This window comes from Sapajus apella, unplaced genomic scaffold, assembly GCF_009761245.1.
Source record: "Sapajus apella isolate SASKATOON/1434 unplaced genomic scaffold, GSC_monkey_1.0 scaffold8, whole genome shotgun sequence".
In the NCBI taxonomy this organism is placed as follows: domain Eukaryota; kingdom Metazoa; phylum Chordata; class Mammalia; order Primates; family Cebidae; genus Sapajus; species Sapajus apella.
The window spans coordinates 36,724,481-36,749,382 of NW_022436948.1; the positions used below are offsets into that span (position 1 = coordinate 36,724,481).

Below are 24,902 nucleotides of genomic sequence, written 5' to 3' on the forward strand. Positions count from 1 at the left end.
CATGCCTTCATTTAAAATAAATAGTTGAAATGGTATAATCTAATAAAAGTTATTAGAACTATTCATGCACAGGCACAGATTAGCACACTGCAAGTGGTAATGATAATGATAACATGTTTGAGCACATACTATTTGGCAATCATCAATTGAAGTAATTCCATGAATTAATTTATGTAACTCTCATGTATGAAAGTTACATAAATTCACAGTCACAGTATGAAATAAGTATTATTACACTATCCACATTTTACATATGAAAAACTGAGGCACATAAAGAGTGAATTATTTTGCCCAAGGACATTGAATCCCAGCAAAGGGCAAGCTTTTATCTACCATGCTGCATAGCCTCTTTTGTAGCAAGCTTAATAAAGGTTTAATTAAGCTAATATTTAGATTGAACATTCTATAATTAAATTATTAAATTTTGAGAAATGGAATTAAGAAATAAGTCAGCACAACATCACAGTAAATATCACATGCTATTTCTGAAAGAATATTTTGAATTACAAGTAATAAAAATGAAGAAAATAATGAGAATATTTTCATGTTAGTATATATTTTATTATTCCTTTTATTTCTGTGCTTGAAATATATGAAGTTAGGGCCATTTTGATTTCTGTTTATTGTTCTTTTCTCCAAAATTTTTGTTATGGGGCTTCCTGCCTTTTCTCTATTACATTTTTCCTTCTTTTTTGTCTATATTCCCTTAATAGATCATTTGTCTAACTTTTGCTGACTCCTCCCCTTTTATTTCCTCTATTCCATTTTATACCTCGCATAACTTGTTCTGGCTGGAAAGATAATGTGACTCAACACAGTACATTTCCTCATGTCACAGCAGCTGAAAGAGTAAGCTTTAATTTTCAACTGAAGTATCAATATAATTTCACTTTAAATTTGAGGTTCTCCAGTAAAATCTTTATTCTTGCAGCAGGTCTCTTTCATAACCCCATATTCACGATGAGTTTAGGCAATGACAAACAGCATACTGTGTCAAACTCTGGCTTTCTCTCATGTCTTCCCTTTATCAGCCTCTTTCAAACAAAAGCGGCAAAACTCACTGATGAGGATGTTATAAAATTTTCATTGTACTTTCAGATATAGAATAGTAATTCTCATGGGTGAAAAAAAGAGTAAGAATTATCTTTTACTTTTCTAGTTCAGAGACCATAAGTATTTCACTTTAAGCTCTTATACTAAATAAATGGAATATTTTTATCTAAGCCTGAAAATCAAAGTTGTTAGTACAATTACAAAACAATAGATGAGACTACAAATCACTCTTGTCCACAAAACTCTTCTTCTCCTCTTCACTCAAGTGTTTTCTGTGGAAACAGCACAGGTTTCTTAGACGAAGTCTAATTTTTCTTCATCTCCATTTGGATGAATCAATAAGCATCTTAATAAGTTAAGAAACATTCTCAGGGTGAGCTATTGTATTAGTCCATTCTCACACTGCTATAAAGGCATACATGAGACTGGGCAAGTTATAAAGAAAAGAAGTTTAATTGACTCACACTTCCACAGGTTGTACAGGGGGCATGGCTGCAGTGGCCTCAGGAAACAATCACAGCAGAAAGTGAAGGGGAAGCAAACACATCTGACAGGGCAGGAGCAGGAGCAGACAGAGGGAAGGGGGAGGTGCTATACATTTTGAAGCAACCAGATCTCATGAGAACTCTTACGTAACAGCAAGGGGGACTTCTGTTCCTATAATTCAGTCAGCTCCCACCAGCTCCCTCCTCTAACCCTGCAGATTACAATTTGACATGAGATTTGGGTGAGGACACAGAGCCAAACCACCCCTGACCCCTCCTCACTTTCTTCTCACATTTCAAAGCCAATCACAGTCTTAACTTATTCCAGCATTAACACAAAATTCCAAGTCCAAAGTCTCACCTGACACAGGGCAAGTTTCTTCCATCTATGATCCTGAAAAAAAAAAAAAAAAACTACTTCCAAGATACAGTGGGAGTACAGGCATTGGGTTAATGTTCCCATTCCAAATGGGAGAAATTGGTCAAAATAAAGGGCCTACAGGTCCCATGAAAATCCAAACCCAGCAGGGCATTCATTAAGTCTTGAAGCCCTGAAATAATCTCCTTTGACTTCGTGACTCACATCCCAAGGCCTTGGGCAGCTCCATCTCTCTGGCTTTACAGGTTACAGCCCCCACAGCTGCTTTCATGGGCTGGAGTTGAGTGCCCATGTCTTTTCCAGGTGCATAGTGCAAGCTGTTGGTGAATCTAGCATTCTGGGGTCTGGAGGACTTCAGCCCCGTAGACATTCTGTGTGGGAGTTCCAACCCCACATTTCCATTCTGCACTGCTCTAGTAGAGTTTCTCCATGAGGGCCCTGCCCATGTAGAGGACTTCTGCCTAGACATTCAGACATTTCCATACAACCTCTGAAATCTACATGGAGGCTCCCAAGCATCCTCCCTATGCACACTCACAGGCTTAACACCACATGGAAGCCTCCAGGCTTGCACCCTCTGGAGCAGTGGCCTGAGATGTATTTGGGATCTATTTAGCCATAATTGGAGCTGGAGTGTCTGAGTCACAGAGACCATGTCCCAGGGCTGCACAGAGTGGTGAATCCCTGGATCTGGCCTTCAAAGCCATTCTTCTTTCCTAGACCTCCAGGTCTGTGATGGGCGAGACTGCTATGAAGGCCTCTGAAAGGCCTTGGAGGTATTTTCCCCATTGTCTTGGCTGTTAAGGTTTGGCTCTTCTTTACTTAGGCAAATTTCTGCAGTACACTTGAATTTCTCCCCTAAAAATGGGTTTTTCTTTTCTACCACATGGCTGGTCTACAAATTTTCCAAATTTTTATGCTGCTTCCTTTTTAAATATAAGTTCCAGTTTCAGATCATTTCTTTTCTTATGAAAATAATAGTAGGCTTTTGGAAGCAGCCAGGCCACATCTTGAAAGTTTAGCTGCTTAGAAATTTTTTCTGCTGGATCCCCTACATCATCTCTATCAAGTTCAAAGTACCTCATATCTCTAGAACAAGGGCACGATGCTTCCAGTCTCTCTGCTAATGCATAGCAAGAGTGACCTTATTCCAGTTCCCAGTAAGTTCTTTATACCATAAGGAGACCTCCTTAGCTTGGACTCCACTGTCTATATCACTATCAGCATTTTGGTCACAACAATTTAACAATCTTTAAGAAGTTCCAAACATCCCTTCATCTTCCTGTCTTCTTCTGATCCCTCCAAACTGTTCTAACCTCTGCCCATTACCCAGTTCCCAAGCTGCTTCCACATTTTCAGGTATCGTGATAGCAATGCCCCACTGCTCAGTGCCAATTTGCTCTATTAGCCTGTTCTCATACTGTTATAAATACATACCTGAGAGTGGGTAACTTATAAAGAAAAGAGGTTTAATTGACTTAGAGTTCCACAGGCTGTGAAGGAGGCATAGCTGGGGTGCCTTGGGGAACTTATAATCATGGTGGAAGGTAAAGAGGAAGCAAACACCACGTCTACACGGTGGAAGCAGGAGGAAGAAAGTGAATGGGGAAGCGCTGCATACTTTGAAAGAACCAGATCTGGTGAGAACTCTTATCACAAGGGATGTTTTCCACCATGATTCAGTCACCTCCTTCCAGGCCCCTTCTCTAAGGCTGAAGATTACAATTCAACATGAGATTTGAGTGGGGATACAGAGCCAAACCTTATCAGTTATATTTGCTTCTCTTGGTTTAAGGACATTCCCATGGTATTCCACAATCCCTTGTTGGCCTCTCTTTCATTTGGCCATACATTTGAAAATAGCCTTTTCATTAAACATCCTTCATCTTCTCTTTTTGACATGCTATGTCTATTCTGCTGGATCCTTTTTCAATGCAATGCACAGTTTTCCAGTATAAAATTCTTATAACTTGAAAGATAAATTACTAGCAACAATTAGAAAAAACTCTCATTCACAGCTAATTCAATACCACTACCTTTCCGGTTTTCAGTTAATGAGTTTACCACCTAAGTCATGTTAAATATAAATCACTAAAGAGGACCAAACTTTATTCATTCATGTTCCCCTGACTTTTATTTTAATAGAGGAAGTACCTTTTATCAAAAGTCAATATTTCCATCTATGTTTTGTATCTGAAAATTCCCTTTTTCTTAGAAATGTTAATGCTTGGTTGAGTGCAGTGCCTCCTTCCTATAATCTCAGAACTTTGGGAGGCCAAGGTGGGTGGATTACTTGAGGCCAGGAGTTTGAGACCAGCCTGCTCAAAATGCCTAAATCCCACCTCTACTAAAAATACAAAAATTAGCTAGGCATGGTGTTGCATACCGGTAGTCCCAGTTACTTGGGAGGCTGAGCAAGGAGAATTCCCTGAGCCTGGGAAGTGGAGTTTGGAGAGCCAAGACCACGTCACTGCACTCCAGCCTGGGTAACAGAGAGAGATAGACAATGTCTCAAAAAAAAAAAAATTTACTGCTTGATTAATTATTTTTAATGCAATTTCTTCCTGCCAATATTTTTTAGCATTTAATTACATATTATTATTTCTCCTATCTTAAAAGAATTCCCAAACTTCATATCTCTCTGAGATTACCTTTTTTTAATGAGTCATTCTTCCTGAAAGAGCAACAGAATGTCATGATTCTTTATCTCTGCATTTCCCACTCACTCTGATCCAATTAGTGTGTACTAGGTCAATGTCTACATGTGCAAGGTAATATGGGTTATAACTGCTTTTTATTTAGAACAGATTTCTAGAAACTTCACTTATAATCCATTTTGCTAAAGATTGTATTTTATTCTATTCTCCTAACAAAGCTTATTTATTCTACTATACCCACTGAGTTCTAGGTACATTAAATGGAAACTCCGTTTACCTCTTTAAGATTTTACTTCATGTAGGCACTGGCCTAAGATCACACATTTTCTGATATATTCTCTTAAGAAGAAGTGCTTCACTGTTTTTCTGTCATTTTCTTTTCACATGTATTTTCTTTTCTAAATACATTTGAAGTCAAGAAAACAGTTTCATAGAAACAAGTAGAATCTGAAATTGCATTTGTTGGTTCAGTGTAACATCAGTGCATCTATAACTTTATTTTTTAATGCAATTTAATATTTCAGTGGAGTCTTTCAGGCAAATTAACAACTATACTTAATATTTATGTGTTTATAATCAATGGAAGAAGTATCCTAAAAAGGGCAAATGCTATATGGGCTCAGTGAAACTTAGTGAAAAGTTCCCAGATAACAGAGATTACAAAAAGTATTTAAAATGAGGAGAAGTAGAATTAGAGATCAACATTACTACAATACTGTTTATTAAATTAAAATTTTGAACAGAAAATTTACAAACCTCAATCATTGGCACATTTTCCAAAATAAGAACTAAACATATTTTAATAACATAAGAGATAGTAGGCATCAATGTTTAACAAAATAGAAATTCCTTTTTAAAATATTTTATCAAAAAGTCAATATATTGAAAAAATAATGTATTATTTTAATATCCTTCATATATTCTTAAGTGCCTGCTGTAATATAATACCAAAGATCTAAGAAAGATGTTGATACAGTATAATAATATTTATTAGGGAATGATTCTCAATTGCATGTATCTTTCTGTATAAATTGCATACCACAGATGAAAATAATGTTTCTCAGTACAGTTTTACTGCCTTATATATGAGAGGTGCTTATACAGTTGATAATGCAAATGAATCATTATCATCAGCAACCCAAGGAGGAAAAAAAAAAAAAAAAACACAAGAAAAGGTAAATGTGTATCTTAGATTGTGAAACAAAACTGGGATAGGGTAGTTGTGGCTTAGGATAGAGCAGATTTTGACTAACATAACTTTAGGTTATGTACCATGCACTGTTCTATTTATAGCATACATGTTATCACATTTATAAATCTGTAAAGAAAGCCTATTAATTATATGGCAAGAAAGCAGTAATGACAAGTGAAAACAAACGTATAGAGATTTATGCAGGGAGAGCTGCCTTTTTGGTCTGAAAGAATCTGATGAAACTAAAAATGTTTCCTCTATCCAACTTCTTCCATTTTGTAAGTAGTTACCATAAAACTGCTATGTGGTAGGTTCTTTGCTCCCTACTGAGATGTATTGGTAAGTGACGTATTATGCATGAAGAAAACACAAAGTAAACAGTAAAAACACTTTACAAATTAGGAAAATGGTTGAAATAAACATATTTCTTACAGTGTATCAGCTTATAATTCTTAATAGTTCTCTCAAATAAAACAACTAAAATGACAGATAAAAACAGTCCTAGACACTTGGTAAACACTCGACAAGATGCATTGAAAGAAACCCATGAGTTAATTGAGAATAAGAATTCAGTTTGAAAAAACAAAACAGAACAAACAAACAAAAAACCCGTAAATTTTAAGGACAGCTTTACTTAATCTTTTTTTCTTTACTCTGGGATCATAAGCTTCTGAATTGACAGTTGAACATCCCAGAAAAGGTGGAAAACTAAAGAACCCCTTTGTAAGACTTAGTAATCCAAACTCAGAATCTTACACCCTCAGGGTAAGATTCAACAATAAATAAGAAGCATTGAGGTGGACACAGAAATGAATCTCAATTACTTCAATTTTGGCAAAGTAAATAAAAATCTCTTTTGCAACTTTAAAATTCTAAGTTGGCTCTAACACCGCTTTTTTTCTTTTTATCCCAACATGCTACCTGTGTTCTCTGGAAAACATCAAACATCAAAGCAGGAATTAAATTTAAACTCCTTCCGGTTATTAGTGGCTCCAGGCAGGAAACAGAAGCAAATGCAAATCCTATCTGGAGAAACTTAAATCAAGAAATACCAAAAAATGATTAATTTCTATTAAAACCAAATAGCCCACAGGTAAAAATCACACAAATAAATTAGCCACTACTAAGTGAGAATCAATGTAAACAGTAGAGAGTGGGTAGAGTCAAAAATTATTTTAAATATTGGAACTCTCAGACATAATTTTAGAAAACAAATCTGTTTAATAAATTCAAAGAAAAAATTTGAATATATTTGCAGAGGACACAAAATTATGAAAAATTACTAAGAAGCCAGTTTTGGATCTGGCATTTAAGAAGTCTGGGAATCAAAAGAATCCTTATAGCAGGTAAAACTCTTAACAACCTAAAAAAAAATTTAACAAATACTAGATCTATAAGAAAAGTGGAGTATTAGAACATACCACTACTCCCCAAATTATGGAGATCAGCAGGAGACTACTAAGAATCACAACTCACTGGAACAGGAGCACACACGTTAAAACTTCTGCAGGAACCAGTGTCTGGGTAGGGGAATTTGGACTGTAATTGATTAATTGCTGGAAGCTCGTTGCAAACAAGTATGAGAAATAATATCTCCAGAAGGACCCAGTCATGGTAGGGGTCATACTTTCCAGTTTTACCTCCTGGAATTTTAACTAGATTCTCACAGTGAATATCAGAGAAAAACTTTAATACTTCCAGCAGGAGGAAGATAAAAGTTACATTTTGAAATACAGCAGATAAATGTATCCTTCTTAAACAAGTATTCCCTCAGGAGAAACTATTTAACCAGAATCCAAGCGACTGGAGTTTTACCAGAGCCTAACTGACATGGAAAAAATATAACATCCAACTCCAGCCCACTTTAGCTATTCTGTTCTACCTAAGGGAGGAGTGGAACTAGAAGTGTCACATCGTTCAAGGTCTATTTATAGCACTATTTTGTTCACTGGCCCATCATGCCCAGTTTTTTTTTTTTTTTTGGTAATTTAAGAAAAAATTACAAGACATACTGAAAGACATAAAAACATAATTTGAGGACACAGAACAAGTTATAGAATCAGACATGGAAGGCAGGTTCAACTTGATTGAGAATTCAAAATAATTATGATTAATATGCTAATGATTCTAACAGATAAACTAGACAGCATTCAAAAACATATGGGCAATGTAAACAGAGAAATACAAATTCTAAGAACCAAAAATAAATGCTAGAGATTAAAACTACTATAACAGAAATGTCTTCAATGGGCCTATTAGTAGACGTGGGACAGCAGAGGAAAAAAATCTGTGAGCTTGTGTATATCAAGTAGAAACTTCTGAAACTAAAACACAAACAGGAAAAAGTAATTTAAAAACGAAAATAATAAAATAATATTCAAGGACTTTGAGACAACTACAAAAGGTAGTATGTGCATGTAATGAGAACACTATAAAGAGGAAGGAATTAAAGAAATATTTAAAGCAATAATTGAGAATGATTACAAGTTAATGTCAGATGCCAAACTGCAGGACCAGAAACGTCAGAGAACTTCAAGTAAGACAAATAACTAGGCATTTATCATTTTCAAACTACAGAAACACAACTGTAAAAATGAATAAGTGGGAGCTAAAAAAAGGTTAAAAAAGAAAAAGATATAAAACTCAAATACTAAAAAAGAAAAGAAAATTATATAAAATGCTCAATTAATAACACAAAAGAAAAAAAAGAGACCAAAACAAAGATAGAAAGAAAAACGAATGCAATAAATAGAAAATATGAACAAATATGGTAGATATTAATCTGACTATATCAGTACTCACTTTGGACATCAATAGTTTATTTTTTATTTTTAAGAAAAGTATGTTGCTCTGTTTCCTAGGCTTAATTCAAGTGGCACACTTATAGCTCATTGCAGCCTTGAACTCCCAGGCTCAGGTGTGCCTTATGCCTCAGCTTTCTGAATAGCTAGGACACAGGTGCATGCCAACACACCCAGCTAAGAATTCAGGTGTGAACCATGAAGATTAATAGTTTAAATGTAGCCACTGAAAGACAATATTAGAGTGGTTCAAAGAACAAGACCCAACTCTATGTTGTCAACAAGAAACCTACTTTAAATATAGAAACAACAGTAGATTACAAAAAGTATCTAAATTGGAAAAGAGAAAAGCTATTTATCTATTCACTAATTATATAATTTTATACAAGAAAATTCTAAAGACCCCCCCAAAAGATTCCTAGGTTTGATAAATGACTGCAGTAAAGTTTCAGAATAAAAAATCAAGCTACAAAAATTGGTAGAATCTTTATACATCAACAACCATAAAGCTGAGAACCAAATCAAGAACTCAATCCCATTTCAATCACTACAAAAACTCACATAAAATACCTAGGAATACATTTTTACTAAGGAGGTAAAATGTCTCTACAAGAAGAACTACAAAACACTGAGAAAAACAAAGGTAGCAGACACAGAGATAAAACATCCCATGCTCATGGATCAAAAGAATCAATATAATTCCAATTACCATACTTCTCAAAGGAATCAATAAAATCAGTGCAACTCCTACAAATTACCAAAGTCATTTTCACAAAATTAGAAGAAAGAAATCCTAAAATTTATATGAAACCACAGTATATCCTGAATAGCGAAAGCAATCATAAGCTAAGAGAAGAAAGCTGGAGGTATAACAGTACCTGAGGAGAAATTATGCAACAAGGCTTTAATAACCACACAACATGGCACTGGCATAAATGCATACAGAGATCAATGGAATGCAATAGAGAACCCCAAAATAAAGTCACACACCTAAAAGCAACCAAACTTTGACCAAGCTGACAAAAATATACACCAGGGAGAGGATATGCTACTCAATAAAAGGTGCTGGAAAAATTGGATAGCCATATGCAAAAGAATGAACCTGTATCCATCTTTCTCATGATATACAAAAACTAATGCAAGAGGGATACAGCACTGAAATGTAAGACCTAAAACTATAAAATTCTAAAACAAAACTTAGCAAAAACTATTCTGTACATTGCTCTAGGCAAAGAATTTATGACCACATTCTTAAAAGTAAACACAACATAAAAATAGACAAATTGAACTTAATTAAACTAATAACCTTCTGCAAAACAAAATAAATAATCAATAGAGTAAAATAAGAATTTACAGAATGGGATAAAATAGTCACAAGTTATATATGTGACAAAGGACTAATATTCAGAATCCACAAAAAAACAGCAAGAAAAACTTCAATTAGAAGGGGGATAAAAAAACATGAACAGAGATTTCTCAAGATAATACATATAAGCCAACAAAGAACATATGAAAAATTGCTCAGCATCACTAATCATCAGATAAATGCACATTGAAACACAATTAGCCACATCTTATATCAGTCAGAATGACTGTTACTAAAAAGTCAAACATTAATAGATGTTGGCTAACAGGCAGAGAAAAGGGAACATTTATGCACTCACTGTTGGTGGGAACATAAATTAGCACAATCTCTATGGGAAACAGTACGAAAATTTCTCAAAGAGCTAAATAAAACTACAATTTGATCCAGCAATCTCACTATTTGGTACCTACCCAAAGGAAAATAAATCATTGTTTCCAAAGACATCTTCACTCATATGTTTATTATAGCACAATTCACAAAAGCAAAGTCATGGAAAATCCAAATATGTTATCATATTTCCTTTATCCTTTCTTCCACTGGTAGACATTTGCATATACATATAATACATACATATAGACTAGTTTTTCTTCCAGAGTTTTTACGGTGTTAGGTCTCTTGTTTAAATCTTTTTTTATTATTATTATTCTTTCTTTTTTTTAATTGCATTTTAGGTTTTGGGGTATATGTGAAGAACATGCAACAAATCCATCTAGAGTTAATTTTTGTATAAGGTGTAAGGAAGGGATCCAGTTTCAGCTTTCCGTATATGGCTAGCCAGTTTTCCCAACATCATTTATTAAATAGGGAATCCTTTCCCCATTGCTTGTTTTTGGCAAAAGCTAAAAGAGAAAAATTGGATCTAATTAAACTTAAGAGCTTCTGCACACCAAAAGAAACTATAAATATAGTGAATCAGCAACCAACAGAATGGGAAAAAATTTTTGCAAACTACCCATCTGACAAAGGGCTAATATTCAGAATCTACAGAGAATACAAGAAAAAAACAACCCCATCAAAAAGTAGGTGAACGATGTGAACAGACATTTTTCAAAAGAAGATATTCACGCAGCCAATAAACATATGAAAAAAATCTCATCATCACTGGTCATTAGAGAAATGCAAATCAAAACCACATTGAGATATCACCTCATGCCAGTTAGAATGGCGGTCATTAAAATATCAGGAGACAACAGATGCTGGAGAGGATGTGGAGAAATTGTAACATTTTTACAGTGTTGGTAGGAGTGTAAATTAATTCATCCATTGTGGAAGACAATGTGATGATTCCTCAAGGATCTAGACATAGAAATACTATTTGACTCAGCAATCCCATTACTGGGTATGTACCCAAAGGATTATAAATCTTTCTATTATTAAGACATATGCACACGTATGTTTATTGTGGCACTGTTCACAATAGCAAAGACTTTGAACCAACCCAAATGCCCATCAATGATAGAAGGGGTAAAGAAAATGTGGCATTTATACACCATAGAATACTATGCAGCCAGGAGAAAGGATGAGTTCATGTCTTTTGCAGGGACATGGATGGAACTAGAAACCATCATTCTCAGCAATCTGAAACAAGAACAGGAAACCAAACATCGCATGTTCTCACTCATAAGTTGGCTTTGAACAATGAGAACACAGAGACACAAGGAGGGGAACATCACATTCTGGAGCCTTGGGGGTGGGAGACTAGGGGAGAAATAGCAGGGGGTAAGGGGATTGGGGAGGGATAGCATTAGGAGAAATATCTAATGTAGATGATCTTGTGATGGATGCAGCAAACCACCACCATGGCACATGTATACCTATGTAACAAACCTGTACAATCTGCACATGTATGCCAGAACTTAAAGTATAACACATAAATTTAAAAAATAAATACACTACTAACCAAGAAAAAAATATATATATATGTGAATATATATATACACACACACACATACATATATATATACATACACCCACACACACACATATACATATATATGAAATACTACTCAAGCACAAAAGAAAATAAAATCATGTCATTTGCAGGAGAATGTTGGAACTGGAGACCATTATCATGTGAAATGACTCAGAAACAGAAAATCAAACTACATGTCCTCAGTTATAAGTAGGAGCTAAAAAGCGAACATACATTGACATGAAATTGGAATAGTAGATATTGGAGATTCCAAAAGGTGGAGAGGTGAGAGGAAGTGAGCAATAAAATACTACTATTTGTTTACAATGTACACTATTTGGGTGATGGCTACACTGAAGGCCCAGAATTGATTACTATGAAATATACCTAAGTAATACAACTGCATTTGTATCATATATATCTGTAAAACATTTTTAACAACTAAACTGATGGAGAAAGATACAGCAGGCTTATACTAATCAAAAGAAAGCAAGAACAGCTATATTAATTTCAAATAGAGGAGTCTTCAGAGGAAGAAGTTATCAGGCTGTTTACTCTGTTGGTAATTTCATTTGCTTTGTAGAAGCTCTTTGGTTTAATTAGGTCCCATTTGTCAATTTTGCTTTGGTTGTGATTGCTTCGTTGGACATGGCCATAAATAGTTTGCCAAAGCTGTTATTGTAGGTTTTTCTTCTAGGATTTTCGTAGTTTGAGGTATGACATTAAAGGTTTTAATACATCTTGGGATAAAGATGGGATAAAGAAAATTTGATATCATATTTGGATTAATTCCACAAAAGCTCTTGTGAATGGTGCTGTGATACATATATGAGTGCAGGTGCCTTTTGGTACAGTGATTTATTTTCCTTTGCGTAGGTACTGAATATTGAGATTGCTGGATCAAATGGCAGTTCTATCTTTAGCTCTTTGAATTTTTGTGTATGCTGACTGATAGGATCCAGTTTCATTCTCTCCAAATAGCTAGTTTGTTATCTCAGTACCATTTATTAAATAAAGTGTCCTCACTACTGCTTATTTTTGTTAATTTTATTGAAGATCAGATGGTTGTGTGTGAGTTTATTTCTCTATTCTATTTCATTGGCTATGTGTCTGGTTTTTTTTACTAGGACCATGCTGCTGTGGTTTCTGTGGCTTCACAGTATAGCTTGAAGTCCAGTAATGTCATGCCTGATACCTCCAGCTCTTTTCTTCTTGCTTAGAATTCCATTCCATCCTGTAAGGTGACTCCTCTATTTTGTGATTCTATTGAGCATGTTTGATATTTTCCATAATAATGCCTATCTGCTGATGTCTGTTTAATTCAATCTGATTGAGATTTGTTGCTTTTCTTGAATTTCTGGGTTGTCATCATTTGTAATTCTATAGAACTGTCACAATATTTTCCTCTGAACAATTCTTTCATTCCTCTCTTACAATAATCATGAAGAAACTGAAGATTTTCTCATACATTACTTCATATAACTTAAACTATCTTTCAAACATTAAATCATTTTTTGCCACCCTAAGCCATGCTCTGGAAAAATATTTCTAGTATTTATTAATCTTTAATCTTATCTGTATATTTTTAATTTTAATTACTATGAACTCAATGAATACAATATCAATCAATATTTCTAAAATATCTACCTGGTTATTTTAAACAAATTATTTGTAATATAAAAGTAGGTTATATTTAGAGCAGTTTGGGTTTACACCAAAATTAAGAAGAAAGAACGGAGATTTCACATATACCACTAATCCATACACAAGCATAGCCTCTCCATTATCACCATTACTGAACAGAGCAATAAATTTGTTACTGTTGACAAACTTGCACTGAGAAGTCTTTGTCACTCAAAGTCCATAATTTACATGAGTTCACTCTCAATGTTGTACATTCTGTAGATTTAGACAAATATATAATGACATATACATAGAATTAGAATATTATACAGATTAGTAAACTGGAACAAGACATGAGTGTTCATTCTTACTACTACCATTAAAAATAGTACTGAAAGTCCTAGACAGAACAATCAGTCAAAGGAAATAAACGAAAGGCATTTCAAAAGAAAAATAAGAGTTTAAACTAACTTTCTTTGCTGATGATATGATCCTATATGTACAAAACACTTAAGGCTCCACCGAAAGGATCCTGGAACTGATAAATGAGTTTAGGAAAGTTTCAGGATACAAAATCAAATGACATGATATTCTTGGCCCACTTTGTGCTTATAGAATACTGAGAACCAAGGTTTATTTGAAGACTAGTGTGGTCACATGATTTATCATTCTACACTGAAGGTGTCTTTGGAGGTACGACTATGTGCTTAAAAATATATTAGTAGAGGAGTTTTACATCTAGTTAAGGAAAAAAAAAGTTCAAAGGGAGTCTAATAACTAAAAAAAGCATTTCTAATTTAGATGATATTTAACACAGCCTTAGCATATAAAACTTTATTTACAGAAATAATAAAGAAAATGAATAATCTGACAATCATAGCCAAATATATAGTCACAATTTTAACTTTTGATGTTACAGAATATTTGAATATGATTAAAAATACATATATTACCCAATAAACAAATATAGAATGCCACACCCAAAAATAATAGAGCACACAGTCCTTAAACCTGTAAAAGAAAATCAAATCAATTATTATGAAAATGTTTAATAGAAAATACACATATTTGGAATTTTTGAATCACTCGCCCAAGTAATCATTATATTAAAAAAAAAAATGAGAAAACACTTCGAAGAATCTTAAGCACTCCGTTCCAGAATAGACTGACACATGGATCTAAACAGAATAAAGCTTATCTGGAAAAAAAAAGTGTCAATTTCATTTTTAGAAAATGCTGTAAACTAAAGATTCAGGGGAAACCCATAACAACTTTGAGGAAGTTATGCCAACAAAAGTACCACCTACCCAAGCTAAAGGGAATAGAAACTGTAAAAACACAAAAACAACCCTGTGGAACATTGACTTTTTGTAGAAAATAAGCAAGATAAAAATGCCACATTGATGAAAACATAAACCATTTCTTATGTAAAAGATAAACACCTCAGAGCTACACCCAAGAACCCAGATGACGGGTCTCAGAAGTAGAGGAAAAAAAATAATTAGAAAACCACTCTCAGATTGCAGAAATAGGTGCTAGTCAAAAACAAATCCTACAGAATCAGGGAGGAGTTGCCAACTGTGCTTAACGGGATTTAAAAATGACTATGAATCAGTGACTTCTAGATACATTTTATTGTTTCCCTTTTTGATTGGCAGGATGTATTGTGGTTGTCCTGCATGGTGTCCCAACTGCATATTAAATTTGAGGGACAAACATCCTTTATCTTTTTAAGTAGCAGATGTATTGAAGAAGAGAAACAGCATCCCAAGTGTCTTATCTATGTCTAGACCAAATGCAGATGAAGGGATAGTAAGTTTTAAATCAAATATTGTAACTGGAAAAGACTTTTGGTAATCTTGGCATGAGTGTAGGGCTATATTAATGTAATAAGTACTTAGAATATGTTGTGGCTTAAAATTATTTGTAACTCCTCTCATCAAAATATGGAGTCTATTTTCCTGCCATTTAATTTAAGCTTGATGTGTGACTTCCTTGACTAATACAATGCAGTGTATATTATTCTATCTCTGATCCAAGATTCAGCCTCGAGAAGCTTTACTGCCCTTGCTCTTGTTCTCTTGGAATGTTGCCATCACATGAACAAGCCTGAAATTCCACCTTGTATATGCAAGACCATATGAAGGAAAAGGGCCAGCCATCCCAGTCACCCTAGCTAAGCCCGCAGCCATTTGTTTGGTCCTAGTAAACATTACGCAAAGAGAAGGTTAATTGTTCTGGCTAAACCCAGCCTATATTTCTAACCTAAAGAATCATGAGTAAATAAGTGATTATTGTTTTAACAAGTTATGGAGTAATATGTTACTCTGCAGTAGATAACTGATATATTTTTAACAACATTTTCTATAATATAGAAAAACTAAAAATAACCTGATATTTTCAGCAGAAAATTGAGGATCAAGACAAAGTTAGGTTGAGTGAGGAGTTTCTCTAGAATGCCAAAGATATCCTGGAGTACTTCCTTAGTTTCGCCCTGCCCTGTGATTTAAAAAAAGGAAAATTACAGCAACCTAATATAAGCAGGTTTGATAGTGGCCCACATACTTCAGAAATGACATTTGGGCCAGCCCACCCCAGAGGGGATCGACCAAGCCAATATAATTACCAAGCATAAAAAGAATCTAGAAGAGTAAAAAGGAAGTAATCATAAACAATATTTATAACCATGTGACCACCTACTATATATATTTATTTCTGATTTTATAGATATGTATAAAGATTTTTAAGTTTTAGATAATTTTTATGAAGCATATAAATTATATGTTTATATTTTGTTATATAAATAATATGGCATGATAATTATGGTATTTTTCACATAAATAAATATGTGTTAAGGAAAGGGAGGACAGTGTTGCATCGACCACACGCTATTGCAGAAAGTAAGCAAGTCAGAAACAAATACAGATAGTACCACTCAATTTACATAATTCCAAAAGCAGATAAATTAAAGCAATATACAATTGACAGACAAATACAAAAATAATTAGACTTTTAAGAAAGAATAAGAATGCTTATTAAAATTGGAATAATGCTAGTAATAATTGTCATAATACCACACCAAAAACCATGTTCATTAGGCCAAAAATGTTCTAAGGAGGGTTTAACACTATAATTAGCTAATTGTTACACTAATTCTATGATTAAGGTATTAATATATTTAGTTTTAACAACAATCCTATTAGTTACTCTTATTATCCATGTGTTACTCATTATCACATTAATATTCAGGTGTATCAGTCAGGATTTGATCATCAGCAAGTAGAACTATAAGCAGCCTCATGTAGACTGCTTAATGAGCTCCTAAAATTGGATAAATTCAAATTTCTATAACAAAGTCTTTATTTTATATATAAACAAATTATATAACATATAAAAAATTACCTCACTATCTAAATATATTATAATTTTAGTGCTATATTGTGATGATTAATATTAAGTGATAACTTGATTGGATTGAACAATGCGAAATATTGTTTCTGGGTGTGTCTTATGAGGGTGATGCAGTAGACTGGGACCTCAATGTGGGTGGGCACCATCCAATCAGCTGCCAGATTGGCTAGAAAAAGCAGCAGGTGAAGGAGGTGTAATAAGCTGGCTTGCTGAGTCTTCCAGCCTTCATTTTTCTCCTGTGTTGGATGCTTCCTGCCCTTGAACATCAGACTGCAGGCTTCTCAGCCTTTCAACTCTTGGACTTAACACCAGTGGTTCGCCAGGGGCTCTCAAGCTTTTGGCCACAGACTGAAGGCTGTGTTATTGGCTTCTCTACTTTTGAGGCTTTGGGACTTTGACTGAGCCACCACTGCCTTCCTTGCTCCCCAGCTTGCAGATGGCCTATCAAGGGACTTTAATTTGTGATAATGTGAGTCCATTCTCCTTAGTAAACTCCCTTTCATATATACATATATTCTATTAGTTCTGTCCCTCTGAAGAACCCTGATTAATACACACACACACACACACACACACATACACACACACACACACACACATAATAAAAAGAGAAAAAATGTTATGTGTGTATTTATATCAAAACAAGGAAGAACTATGTACATCAAGTGGTCACGTGGTTGCAACTAGTATTTATAACTACTTTCTTCAAGTGTATATCGTTTTCTTTTCAGTGGGTATCTTGCATCGTTTAGTTTTTTCATGGGGTAAGCTCATTCAAAACTCTATTCCTAAAATGTGTGGGTCACTAGCAGATTTGCCTGTACTGAGTTGTAATTTTACCTTTTTAATTATACAGGAGGAACAGTACTAAGGGATGCCTCAGGGGATATTTTGCACTGCAGAGATACTCCTTCTCACCCCACTGTAGAGTGAGAAGGGATTGGAGTGACCCACATACGTCAGGGCTGAAGTTTGTGGGCAAGTTCAGAAACTTCATCTGATTTTCCTGTGATCATCAAAATCATTCAAACTAGCAAATATAGCAAGCCACTTTTTTGGCTGTTGATTTACCAGCTTGACGAGGCAGCTGTTAGGGTAGTGAATAACCCTCGGCAAGACAAAAATGTAGCCGATGATGTTGGCTTGTCAGTGTTTCAGAAGTTGGTCTTGGAAAGGATTAAATGGGGCTATGATTGCAGTCTAGTGTGACTTCAGCCAGATCAGAAATCAAATGGGAATCACAGCCAGATATCAGGGGGTGAAAAGTGAATCGGGACTGAGCCACCAGGAGGACTCCAGGCTCAGATCAAGATGAAGGAGTATATAGTCCATGTGTTCACCAGCTGCAGATCTCAAGGGCAGAAACCCATGAGGAATGGTGAGATAGGTGGCCAAGGAAAACCTTCATCTGAGAGTCACTCGGGGGCCCAAGGAGTACCACAAACTCATTGTGCCTATTCAAGACTCCAATCCCTTTGTCAGCAAGATATACTGAACACTTTTCATCTGAGCAAGAAAATGATGAAAAGATTAATATTAAGAAAGACTGAATGGCTTCCTTAAAATAACTACTGTAATCTGAACAGAAACTACGCAAATTAGAAGCAACTGCTAGGTATTGTTAGTAGGCAAGATTAAGTTACTCTGCCATCCCATAAAGCGGGATCTGCATTTCTTTGATTACTGGAATGTTAGGTTGTCATAACTGCCACACTGCCAAAGGTAGCATCCTGTACTGCAACGCATGTTCACTTCTCTGTATCCCTACTAAGCTGTTAACTCTATAGTGACAACGTTTGTTCCTTTTTATTCATTATCCATTGTATTCTTTTCAGCCAATATCATTCCTGTGGCATATTTGATACTTACTAAACTTATGCAGAACTAATAAACACGTGAATCATTTAATAGGGATAGGAGAATAGGCTGGAAGGATAGGACTGCATTGAATCCCTAAAATACAAAGAGGGAAAATATGCCATACAGGAGGTGAGGCACAATAGCAAACTCGGCAGGTGGAGAGCATAAATTTACTTAAGATTGGCTCTCTGTACTATCATTTAGTCAGGAAGCATTTTTTCCACTGTTACACAAAAGCACGTCTGCCTTTGTGGTTTATGTAAATGCCCTTAATTTTTGTTGTTTTTACTATGATTGACTTAATTTACAGCAATTCTTTGCTAAGGGGATTCTATGACAGAGGAGTCACTCCATCTCTAGTATTATTTCAAGTAGGTCAATTCAATTAGATACACTTTGCTTGCATCTATGGATTTACTATAACATCTCTGGGTAATAATTTTACATATCTAAAAAGTGAATTTTTTGAAATTTCATTGAAATATAACCAAACTCCCTTATGTTGCAATTTATGTTCTGTTGTTTCAGGCATAGTCAGAAGACTTAGAGAATACGATATAATGTTCTCCGTATCATTGTCTGCCTTCTGTTTTATTCTTAGCCTACAATTCTAACTTATCTCTTGGCTTTCTAGTCTCTAGGCTAAACAATTGCAATCCATTTGACCTTCTTTCTGAAGTCATATTTTTAATCCTTTAATCATTTATGGTAGTCTCTTTTAATCCTCTGTACGTTCCCTTTTAAGTTGCAGAGCTGAAACTAAATGTGGTACCCATGAAAGGTTTTAACCATGCTGAGATGCTGAGTATAATGGGAGACTTATCTCATGGTATCAACACATTCTTCTCATCACGAATCCCAGTATTGCAGTTTTTTAATAACTAAGAAATGACATTGTGCACTCATGTTCATCTTGTTAGTTCATCTTATTACCCACTGCTAATGAATAGCTACAATTGGGATTATGAACCAGAGAGCCAAAGACATCACTGCGGGATCAAATGTGAATTATATATTCACAATAAAAGAAGAATCATGCAAATTCAGTGACCTTCCTCAGTGATGAAATGACTAACAACTATTGCTAACCCTGGGTATATTACATACCAGTGTAGCGAATTCAAATTTTATTTTATCTTTTATCGCTATAGTAAAAGGACTGGGCAGCCAAATGTGGAACAAAAAAAGATGAGTGGATTAAATTTAAATTAAGCAGTATGTTTCTAATATAGGCCTGATAGAGATTCTTTGCTTTTCAAAAACACTCAAATTAAGAATGATATTTCTTTAGTGATAATATTATAATATTCTTTCCACTAATGGAGGAAGTGTTTAGGTAAGTCATATGAATTTCTCCAAAAACATCCCATGCAAGGATTTCCACATGTCAGTCAAAGGAGAGTGGAGAGGCTGCATAAAAGTAACCTGGGAACTTCTTTTTTATATTTAGCTTTACCTTTTTTGAAATAATTGTAAAATTATAGGACATTTGAAAGAAATGAACAGGAAGGTCACACGCACCCTTCACTGAACCTCTCCTAATATTGACAGTTTTTATCACTGCAGTACAATAAAAAACAGGAAAAATAACATTGTTACAATTCGGACAACTAATCTGATTTCACCAGTTACGCATAACATTTTGCATGTGTGTGTTTGTGCATTCGTCTCCATGCAATTTTATAGTATTTGTAGCCTCGTGTGACCCAATGATTTAGTCATTACATGATATAAACATGTTTCAGAACATCACATTTTACTTCATAAATGTGTACAATTATAATATGTCAGTAAAAATAATATCAAACAGGAACATTACAGTTTTAGAAGTTGTTAAGATCCGTTGGTCCTTTTGAGTGTTCCTCAATTACTACAAGGATAACTGCCAAATAACATAATTGAGGTCTAATAAAAAAGACTCATTCATAATATATTGGGGTTGTCCAATTAATATTAAGAAACTCACGGACTCTGTTGCCGGCATCATTTTACATATGCTGGGAAAATTTCCACATATTCTGATTTCACATGCCATATGTTAACAAAAGAATAATTTAATTCATATTTGACACTATAGTACTTATGCTATAGTACTATGAATGCAATAAATAAGAAATCGAAGGATTTCATACAATTTATTCAAAACTACTGAGAATTATTAATGTGCAACACTAAAATTCTGTTCTCACACATTTTTAGTATTAATGGTGGAGATAAATGATACAGCTCAGAAACCTACATATAGCACCACAAAGAGATATATAAGTATTAACAAAAATAAAAATATATAGGTAAAGTATTTGCAAATGGCATGATTCTTTGTGTAGACAATTCTAAAGAACCTAAAAATAGCCCCTAGAACTAACAATTAAGTTAATCAAGGTTGCAGGGTACAATATCAGCAAACAAATTCAATTTCATATGGACTGCAATAAAAACATAGAAATGTAAATTAAAGTTACAATATTATTTACATAATTCAAAGACAATGAAATACTTATAAATACATACAAGAAAACTCACATATAGAATTTTTAGGCCAAACTTGACAAAACACTGCTGAAAGAAGTTGAAGATGAACTAAATAAACAAGGAAACATATTATGTTCCTCGATCAAAAGGCTCAAAATAATGGAGGTGTAAACTCTCCAAAACAAGAAATGTACCAAGATTATCCATTGACAAAATTATTCTAAATTTAATGCAGGAAAATTAACTAGAATTGCTAAAATGACTTTAGGAAAAAATATAACGGAATGAATCCCTCTACCTGCTTTTAGGATTTGTATTCAGCTGTAGTAATCAAGAATGTGTGGTACTGGTGGATATGCAGACATACATATCAATGCATATACAAGTATAGTTGACTAATTTTATACAATGGCAAAAAAAGTAATACAAAGTTTGAAGCATAGCCTTTTCAAAAAATGGTGCTGGAACCAATGGATTTATTAAAAAAAAAAAAAAAGATACCTGTGGTTCGAATATATTTTCTTCTAATATGTAGTTTTTACTTTCATTCTCCTAACAAGGTCTTTCACGGAGTAAACTATTTTTATTTTGATAAAATCTAACTTATTTTTTATGGATATCTGATAAGGGATTTTAATTTAGGATTTATATGGAACTTTTTAAATTCAAAAGTACAATTCTTAAAATCCCAATCAGATATTTTTAGCACAGTTTCTTCTCAAATTCAAAACTATCAAAATTTTATTTGCAATCTTGCATTTGCAAAGAGTGCTTAGTATTATTGTTATTTCTATAACTTAAAAATGAAGTCAGTAAATTATATATTTTGATAAACTAATCAATAAATTTGCAGAAAACCAAACTAGAAAAATCTTATGTGTAACCAAGTTATTACATTAATAAAGTGTTATTATTTATAATAAAATATGAAACACAAATATTGCTTTTTGCAATACTTGTTTATTTTTTGTCTGCACTATTAATCCTGTTATGTTTTATGAGTAATAAAATATATTTACAAAAAAGAAATATGTAGCTAAAATATGACAAAAGTTAAAAAGAGAAAATATTTTCTACTAAAAGCATCAGGGAAACACTGATGAAGGAAAAATTGGAAATGTACTATAGAGTGTAGACAAAGATTTGATATTTTAAAAATGAGAGCAAATGTATGGACATAAACAAAGATTATGAGCAGTATTATAGGGATTATAAAAGGAAAAAATGTAAAGTAAAATCAAAAAGGTGATTTAGAGTCAGGTTGTAGAGTGCTGAAAACAAGACAAATCTTGTCTTTATTCTGTAGACAATGAGAATGCAGCAGACATATTCAACATTACAATATTTATCATATCAATGTTTCAGAAAGATACACTTAGCAACTGTACCTATAATAAATTGGAAGACATACAGAGTAAAGATACTCCAATACTTAGAAAGAAATTTTGATTCTTTAGGTGTGAGAAATAAAGATCTAAAGTAGGATGTTAAATAGTGGTGATAAGTTGAAGAATGGCACAAGAAAAATAAGAGCTATGGCAGAGAAAGAAATGACAACTGCTTGCAAGTGGGTTTTCTGTGCTAGATAGCAGAAAAAGTTGCTAGTACTTTGAATCTCTATCCTAGTAAGGGAAGTCAAAAACACAGCAGAATGAAAGGCAAAGCATTATTGTGGAAGAAGTAAAGATGACTATATAGTAATGAAGTGGAAGTGGTAAATATAGATTGATTTTTCAAGTTTAATGATTCAAAGGAATTGGATGGTTGCAGAGTTGACTAAGAGGTTTTATTAGGATAGAAGACAGTTAAATAAGTGAAAGAATAAGTGGAAAATTTTAATAGAGATGAAAGTAATGAAATGCCAGGAAGAACAAGATACAAGAAGCAAAATTCTTCAAAAAGTAGATAGCTTCTGAGACCCATCAGGGTACATTGCCTTGGAGAGAAGAAATGATACGCTTCTGAGGTCAAGGAAAAGAATAAAATGGAAGTCAATGTGCCACTAAATTTATGACAGAGAATGGAAGGTGAGTTCCTACCACATTGTGCCAATATTATCAAACAATTTGTTTGTCAACATGATTAAGTATGCAGCAGAGGGCACAATAAAGTTAAAAACGTCTAAAATACATTCTCTGAAAAATATGTAGCTTTCTTTTAAAGGACAGACTGTTCAGAGGAAGATATCATATATTTTAATTTGTTATAAAACACTCCAAAGCCTAGCATGTTTCTAAAAGTGTCTGATAGTTACAATATGCAATAACTAACACACAACTATATTTCGATTTGAATATCCCAACTCTTAAATATAATTTAAATGTAAAAATCCAAATGAAAAATCTATAGTTAGGATATGAAATTTCTGCATTTATTTGAAATTCATTTATGCTGCACAGACACTTTCCAGTGAATCTACCATTTATGCTCCCATGTGGTGTTAACCTTACACAATTTCTGAGCATCAGTAATATCCTGTGAAACTCCTCTCCATCTAGTGTTCTATGAAGTCTCAGATAACACTGTCATGATACTGAAAAAAATTCTAAGAGTTTTTCCCTTATTGAATTTGATCTCATACTGATTTCCCTTCACATATTTTGTAATTCAATATAAGCGGTCTTGCTCTGGTAAAATTATAGGTTCCAAGTGAGTCTCCTACTAAAAAATGCATTTGTATATTATTTCATTTTTCTTTAGCATCATAATAAACCATATTATCACTTTGTAGTTTCTTCACCTCAAAATAAGATAAGCAGCCATAAAAGTCTGTTATGTCAGTTGTATTGCTATTGCTGTTTTTTATTTTCTTAGGTATTCCACACAGTTTCAGTTTAGCAGGCTTTAGTTTGGGAAAAGGTAAAAGTGCTACAGAAAAGAGAGATATGCTGAAATAAAAGAAAAAAGATGGCAAGTAGGAAAGTTGAGAAAACTAATCAGGTGACACATTTCCTCATTGTTACATAGAGTTCTATTCGTTTACCTTGACAATAAAAATGTCATCTGACAGATACCTGCCTTTTATTAAGCAAAGACATTTTCTCAAGACTGAGAAAAGTGAAATCAGCAACATAGTGCATTAGTCCATTCTCACATTGCTCTAAAGAAATATCCAAGACTGGATAATTTATAAAGAGATTTAATTGACTCAAGTACTGCATTGCTGGGTAGGCCTCAGGAAACTTACAATCTTGGCAGAAGGGAAGGAGGCACATCTCTTACATGGCAGCAGGAGAGAGAGTGTGCGTGAAGAAGGAACTGTCAAACCATCAGATCTCCTGAGAACTCACTCGTTATCATGAGACCAGCATGGGGAAACTGCCCCTGTGATCCAGTCATCACCCACCAGTTTCCCTCATGGTCAACTGGGAATTATGGAAATTACAAATCAAGATGAGATTTGGATGAGACATTGAACCAAACCATATCACATAGTTTACAAAAAATTTTTTGCAATGTTTATGCCTGAATAGCTTAATCTTTTTGATACTTCCTCCAAAGAGGAATAGACTCCTAGATATAATCCAGGATAATATGTGTAAAAAAATAGTTGTTCTCTTTCAATTATTAATCAAACAAAGCATATATTTGATAATATTTGGCTATTTATGCAATAGTCACATGAGATTCAGTTTATAAGTTTTTACATAATTTACATAAATGATAACGGAAATGATTTGCCTGCGTTTTT

At 33.9% G+C, this 24,902-nt stretch overlaps 1 long non-coding RNA gene across 1 annotated transcript; it reads right to left on the reverse strand.

The window, feature by feature from the left end:
- Positions 1–3,119: 3,119 nt before the first annotated feature.
- LOC116550706 lies at positions 3,120–24,322 on the reverse strand. The gene is made up of 3 exons (XR_004268538.1): positions 24,306–24,322; positions 8,741–8,744; positions 3,120–3,326 (listed from the first exon to the last, which is right to left on the reverse strand). It is a non-coding gene; the product is annotated as an uncharacterized LOC116550706 (long non-coding RNA).
- Positions 24,323–24,902: the final 580 nt, after the last annotated feature.